Genomic DNA, 7433 nt, shown 5'->3' with positions numbered 1-7433 from the left:
AATAAAAATACTAAGTAATAATATCCATATCGCCATTTCTCCTCCCTACACAGCATATTTGATTATTTTTTGGAATTTTTTTTCTTTCCATCTGCCCATTGTGCACTTAAGAACATGAAGAACCTCTGTAACACAAGTAAGGACATAATTGTAACTGTAGTGTGATTACAGTGTTACGTGTTTAGTACAGTAATGCACTGAAACACAATACTGTGTTACAGTGCTTTGTAATGCAATCCACTCTGTAATGCATAACACTGAACATCGATGTTGTAGCACACACAGAGGACAGGACCCAAATGAAGGACTCGCAGAGGCTGAGTGAAAGTCCAACATCCAAACCTTTATTTGCAAGACAGCCAGTGGTTATTCACAGATCAGGGTCATACACAAAAACAACAAAAGCGAACATTACAGTAGTTGCAAGCTTGACTGGCAGAGCACAAAGGGAAATCCCTGAGTTTAGATACATGCTGGACTCGTCTGCGTAAGGCTATACAGGTGAGCCTAATCAGGATGAGAAAGATAATAATCAAAGATGGAAAGCTGCCAAAGGCAGGAAATAAAACTGAGAGGAATGCACATGCACCAATGATTAAAAAATAAAACAGGAAATAACTTGACACTAAATTTAAAAAATTCAAAACCGCACCAATTGGCACCAAATGTCACCAACCTTGGTTCGGTGGTTCGCAGGTTACTGGAAATCCATAAAGCAGCTGTAATCATTCATTCAGATCACGGGTGATCCAGAACACTCCATACATATGATAGCAACTCTAATCTAATCTCTGTCTCTCACAGTGGTCACCAGAGGTGCGGGTTCGGCTCAGAGTTTTTTTTTTTCTCTTCTTCCTGTCAATAAGGGAAGCCCTGTGTAATTCCTTGGACTTTGCATGGCCTCCTTGTGGCACTAAATTGCACGACAAACCTCCCACGCAGTCCACAAGTGATAAGACCATATCAGCAGCTGTGGCTGCTCATAACTTTAGGTTATGACAACAGCCAATGAGGCACATTTTGTAGTACTGACACCACAGGAAAGCAAAAATATTATTTGAGGAATGAGGAGGATATTTGAAAATAGTAACAGGAGACATGCAGGTACACAAACTTGTTTTCTCAAAATAGAGGAAAGGACAAAGAGTCTTTATCAGATAGCAGGCCAACGATGAGTCATGTGTGGGTGAAAGTAGGCCAGTCAGACAAGGAGAGACACAGGTATTCAGGGGTGGAATGTTACCATGGAGTTCAGCCACAAATCATAACCGCACCTGTCTGCTCATACGTTGCAGAATATGTATGGATGCATATGATCACTCATACAGAGAACAGATACTGCCATGACCAAAGGACATGAAGAAATAATACAAATCAGTTATGACAGTAGAAAATGTAACAATAGAGCAAAATCTGACACCATATTGATATAGAAGAAATTTCTTCTATTGTGCACTGACAAGTCTTGACTAGCTAACCTGCTACCAAACTGAGACTGACTAACAGATTTGATTAGAGTAAAACATTATGCACTCATTTAGCTCAGTTTTCTCAGTCATTTTTACCACAGTGGAAGGGACTTTTTAAAAAATTTTTATTTGTTTATTTATTTAAGGGCAGCATGGTGGCGTGGTGGTTAGCACTGCTGCCTCACAGTTAGAATAACATCTGAAAGGCTTGGGTTCAATTCCGCCTTGGCTCAGGGTCTCTTGGCCTCTCTCTCTCTCTCTGTGTGGCATTTGCATGTTCTCCCCGTGTCTGTGTGGGTTTCCTCCCACAGTCCAAAGACATGCACTTACTGGGGTTAGGTTAATTGGCTACTCTAAATTGCCCATAGGTGTGGATGGTTGTCTGTCTCTCTGAGTTAGCCCTGTGTTAGGCTGGCGACCTGTACAGGGTGTTCCCTGCCTCTTGCCCTATGTCAGCTGGGATAGGCTCTGGCCCCCCCCCAGCCTTGAACAGGATAAGCGGAAGTGGATGGATGGAAAGGACTTTTGGACCTGAAAAAGATGACAAAACCATAAGAACTGCATGCTGATTGGCAGTGAGACCTTAGATGGAGGAGAGCTGTGGCTAACTTACTGTGACTTTGGTGGGTATAAAAACACACAATAAAACACACATACACACACACGTATATATATATATATATATATATATATATATATATATATATATATATATATATATATATATATATATATATATATATATTAATACCTACAGCTGTTGAGCTGAGAGTATGACTGCATGTTACATAATTTGGGGTTTGTTTTGCTGCAATGACGCAGCTTCAAATATGGGCTCACAAACCCAGGAGGTTATTTTATAGGCATGCAATTTACTTTTATATGCTCAGCTTTAGTAGATGAGAGTCGAGGATGAAGAAGGAAAAAGAAGCCTGCCAATGTTTGCATGGTCCACTTAAGAAATGGTGGCCAGCAGAATGATAAAGATTATGTGTGTGTTATTCAGAGTGTGCCTTTGCAGTTATGAATGCTCCTTAAAATAAAATAGCGAACACAGAAACTGATATGTTATGGTAAACATACAGATTTACTGATACGCTGGAAGTCTCCAAGTGTTTGCACAGTGATAGACTTTAATTGTTTTTGTTCTGGCCAAGCACTTAGCGCAGTACTCATGAAAGAAACAATGCCTGTGAGGTTCAGGTGTTGACTTTCAGTATAAAGGGTATTTTGGGTGTTCACATCCATGCTAGTATTTGTATTATCGCAGGGTCTTTACCTTACAATATAAAGCACTTCGAGGCGACCAATGTTGTCATTCAGCGCTATATAAATAAAACTGAACCGAACTGAATACTAGATGAACATTGTAGGAGTATTTGCGCACTGTAAGCTATCCAAATCTATCCAACCATTTTCTTAACCACTTGCATTCCAGTGCACTTTGTGCAAAGCATACAGCAGCCACAAAATTTGGCTCAGGGCAAGAAAATACAAAAGGGGAATACAGAAGACATGATTTACATTCTCAGCATGGAAGCAAAAATACATGCTTCCAAAATGTTTAGCATTTCTTTTAAACAGAAAAGAAGCCTCGATTTTAGCTGCTCACGCGGTGGAGGGTGGAGAGGGTGCGACTGTCAGACTGTAACAGCCGAGGCAGACAGGTAGTGAGGTCTGCAGCGGTTGATCGCTGGCCAGGAGGGTGTGGGTCCACTTCCTCTTCCAGCATCAAGTCAAATCTTTGCTACTAGGTGGGTGGAGAGATTCTGGTGATTAAGTGCCCTGCTGTGGTAGAAGAATGAGGGAGGAGATGAGGACTTGGGGTAGGCATGGACGTTTGCAGTGACTTTGTAAATAAGAGGTGAATGAATCCAAATTGCTCCAGCATTGGTACTTAGATGGGCTTGCATGGGTGTGTGTGTGTGTGTGTGTGTGTGTGTGTGTGTGTGTGTGCATTCCTTGTTCACAGCTTCTTGTGCGGATCCCTTCAGCTGACAGAAGCTTCCTGATGTAGTAATTGTCTCTCTCTCTCTTTTTTTTTAAGTTAGACTGAGGCGCCCCGTGGTCCACAGCACTTCAATCACCCGCTAGTCAGCCAAGAACAACCTCAGTGAAAGACTGCAAAGGAAAGCGAAAGAGAACAGACAAGACTTTGAGGTGAATTCGGGAATGTTAAAAATGTCACAAGGCTCAGAGGCCAATCGCTAAACCACTTCAGCCAGCATGAAGTGGCAGTGGCCACTTTTGGCACTGCCTAAGTTTTGCTTCATTCAGTTCCTCTTGAACTACATGGATCTGAATTGTGGCCCCCATAAAAGGAGCCCTGTATTGTTAGTGAACAGAATAGCAACAAGATTAGACCTGGCTTGCCTTTGTGTCTGTAATAACTCCACCTCTGTGGCATTCATAACACAGGCCTGGGTCACAGTTAAGAGAGCGAAAGGATAAAATAAAGCAACAGCAACGGTCTTATCCAGTGTTCCCCTCCCTTCGCTTTTCCTTCCTGCAAAATCATATCTGAGCTCTGGCTTGTCTCTACTCCTGGCCCCCGGAGAGTGAGAGGGGGAGATCTGTCTGTCCTCAGCGCTTCCTCCCAAGCCTCGCCAACATGGGTGGCGCTGGGAATGTTGCATAACTGCGGGTGGACAGCATAAAATTATGAGGTCATCGCCCCTTGACCGAAGGTATTGCCTGCTTACCGCTCTCCTGCCCAGCTCAAGCTCGAGCATGTCCCTTCCTTTCCTGTGATGTAGAGAAAGTAGGTCTGAGTCTAAGGTTACATCAGGCTACAATAGGTGCATGTATGTAAGGATGGAAACAATAACACTGAGGTATTATGTCACAGTTCAAGAAAACTAAAATACTGACAGAGGCTCAATAAAGTGTGAAAAATTAAAACGACAAAGCATTAGTAAGCTTTTATTAATTACACTGATGGATGGAACCATCAAGAGCCACTTCAAACAGCAATTGGAATAACCTTATAAGTATCAGTTTATTTTAGTCCAGATGGAAATATAGTGGCCATCATTTGAGGTATTGTTGTGAAGTTTTGTGTAGGAAAATGTACAAAATTTGAGAACGATGACATTAGAGTTGTTCCATAGAACCATAATGAGGTTGAAGTTTCTGTTTTTTAGTGAAATATTTTGACAGCATGGTAAAGATGATTACTTATACGTAGCTTTGGTGAGTCTTTAAAAACAGATTTCTATTATTCAGCCTGCAGAACACTATGAGGGCAGGCCTTTCTTTACCATTCGCGATTCGAAAAAGACTCATGTAGCCAGCGTGACTTCACCCACCGGTTTGTGGGCTTGCATTTGAAAGAGTCGAGTTTAGCGTTATGAATAAACAAACAAAGCCTAAAGCTAATTAGCAGTTAAGAAAATGGATGGCTGGATGGATGCTGATGCAAGCATGCTCAGTTAGCATGAGGCATGCATAGACTGTATGGGCACATCGCACAGTAACAAATGGGCTACCTCCTAATTAGCATTAATTAGCAGGTATATCCATGTATATAGCCTAACTCATTAGCTTTTAGCTGTAAGAAAATTTAAATAGGTTTGTTTATCCCAAGTATAGTTATTAGGAATATGGAAGCAGATAGAAACCTGTTTGTTTTTGTTCTATGCTATTTTAACTTTGGAGTCTGTTGGGGATTAACTCAATTTTGGAGCCAGCCTTTAAGTGGCAAATCAAAGAACCGTTTCATTTATCAGCCCACTTGATGTAAACACAAATTAGTCCTTTTGAAGTAGTCAGGTGTCACAGATTTTGTTTCAAGCATACTTACTTGCGTTACTGACTGCTTTTGCCTTAATGGAGAGCACAATTCTCTCTTACAGTGTTTTGAACTACATTTGGGTCTGACTTCAATAGGCCTACATGAACAAAAATTGCATTATGACACCTTCCAGCATCAACTTCTCCACTTTTAGACTGGTGCCTGCAATCTTTGATAATATAAGAGTGTGTCTTTGTGCTTATCGGTCAAAGCATCAGTGAACTCAAACAGGAAATGTCTTTTTAATGACCTTGCTGTCCCTGTACCGTAACGCTATGCTAGCCAATTAGCTGCCAATAATTACGTGCTTGTGTGTATTTTAGAAATGGACCTTGGCTCTGAGCACATTTATTAGTTTTGTTTAGACAGTGAAGGGGACAGAGTCACAAACAGTCCCTTTGAGGAGCTCCTCAGGTGCATTCTGTCACTGTGGTCTGCAGCCCTACGAGGCCAGCTTTTTGTGGTCGACTTTAATGTTTCCTATTGCAAAATTGTAACATTTTGTGCTGTAGCTGGGCACGACACAGCGCGGAGACCAAGTGGCGCGCTGAAATTGCGATAAGCATCAAATTGCTCCCGTCAGCGACAAAAAACAGCTCTGTTTCTCAATTTCTGCGGCTCAGCCAGTGATCTTAGAAAAAGGACGGCCTTTGAAAAGGAACTGAATAACATATTATAGAGGAGGGAACAGAAAAGGAGCGCTATTGCAGCATTTAGTTAAGGAATGTCAAGTGGCCGAACCCTTTAGCTCATATATTAACTTATACATTTTCAACAGGGACTCTAAAAGTGGTAAAGTGTGAGCGTAAACGCATTACAAGCATATTACATGCAATATGATCTATGCAGTCTCACCTTAAATACATATTTGGTAATGATTTAAGCAGCACCATCATATTATATATTGCATCCATTTACCATTTAATTCATAACACTTTCTATGTTCACTAAAGACGCTTGATCAGCAGTTTCTTGCTGCTCTGTGCTGTTAGTTTTGTGTCTGATCACCATTACTGAGCCTGTGTGTGTATAGTTTAAGATAAAAGACTCCTCCTATCTGTGGGCAGAGGGTGTGTACACTAGATCAGCACGCACACTATCGTCAAGCGAATATTTACCCTCTGGCACGGTGCCCTAGTGTTTTTTTTCTCACAATGGCATCTGACGTGGTTTCTGTGCCTTCGTGCTTGCTGAGCATGTCCCAACAGTGGCCAGTGCCACGCTTTGATCAGTAATAAAGTCAAATTTTCACATTCCTATAGGGTTTTTTTTCCTCCTCTTAGTTTCAGATATTGACCAGAGCTATGTTCTATACTGTCATACAGAAAATCTGATACAGTGACAGGTTTGATATTTTATGAAGCCAAGTGTAATAGTATTGCTGGCAGTATCCACTGTGACATTATAATTTAGGTAACACCCTCATTACGGTTTAATGGAGCCGTAAGAGTGACATAATACTACAGAGACCCTAAACGCACTGGAAAATCCCCTTGACAAAGTCTTTCTTTGACCAAGAGTTGAGTTTCTTCAACTCAAGCACCTGCTGAGTCCCTTCCTCGCTTTCTTCTGACTTCACATCTTCACATCCTCATTCTTTTACTCCAAATATCCCTCTCCTTTTCGCATCCTTTTGCTGCTTGTCCCTATGCAGTTTGGCTTGTTTTACTATTAGACTTATCAGTCCAATCTTAAACTGCACTTTAAGAAAAAGAAACAAACTAAACAGCTGAACATTTCTTTGGAGATGCATTATCTGCAACCTAACCCTAACTGCTACACAGTTGTGCATATTTCTCATTTACACCAACCTGGCACAGAGATCTGGCACTACAACAAGAGCAACAATGATGATGATGCTAATGAAGAAGACATAATAATGGTAGGTGTAATGGAATAACTTCTCTATGGTATGTAGCAGCTGCTTACGCTTGTATGAGAATGAATCACAGGGAGGGGGAGGGTCCTTCCTCCCTGTGCAACTTTGTGGTGCGGTATTTAAATAGTGAAGAGGGAAAAAAAACTGGTTTGACAAACATTACACAATCGGGATTCTTCTGTTATGGAACACAAGGGAAAGTGGTTGTTAATGTGCTGGTGAGAGGTAACCGTGCACATGCCTGTACTGTTTATGTGAGGAGAAACAGGAGAAAAAAATCAGAGTGGTATTT

This window comes from Archocentrus centrarchus, chromosome 12 (assembly GCF_007364275.1).
Source record: "Archocentrus centrarchus isolate MPI-CPG fArcCen1 chromosome 12, fArcCen1, whole genome shotgun sequence".
NCBI classification, from domain to species: Eukaryota; Metazoa; Chordata; class Actinopteri; order Cichliformes; family Cichlidae; genus Archocentrus; species Archocentrus centrarchus.
Note: the sequence above shows the minus strand (reverse complement) of the source record.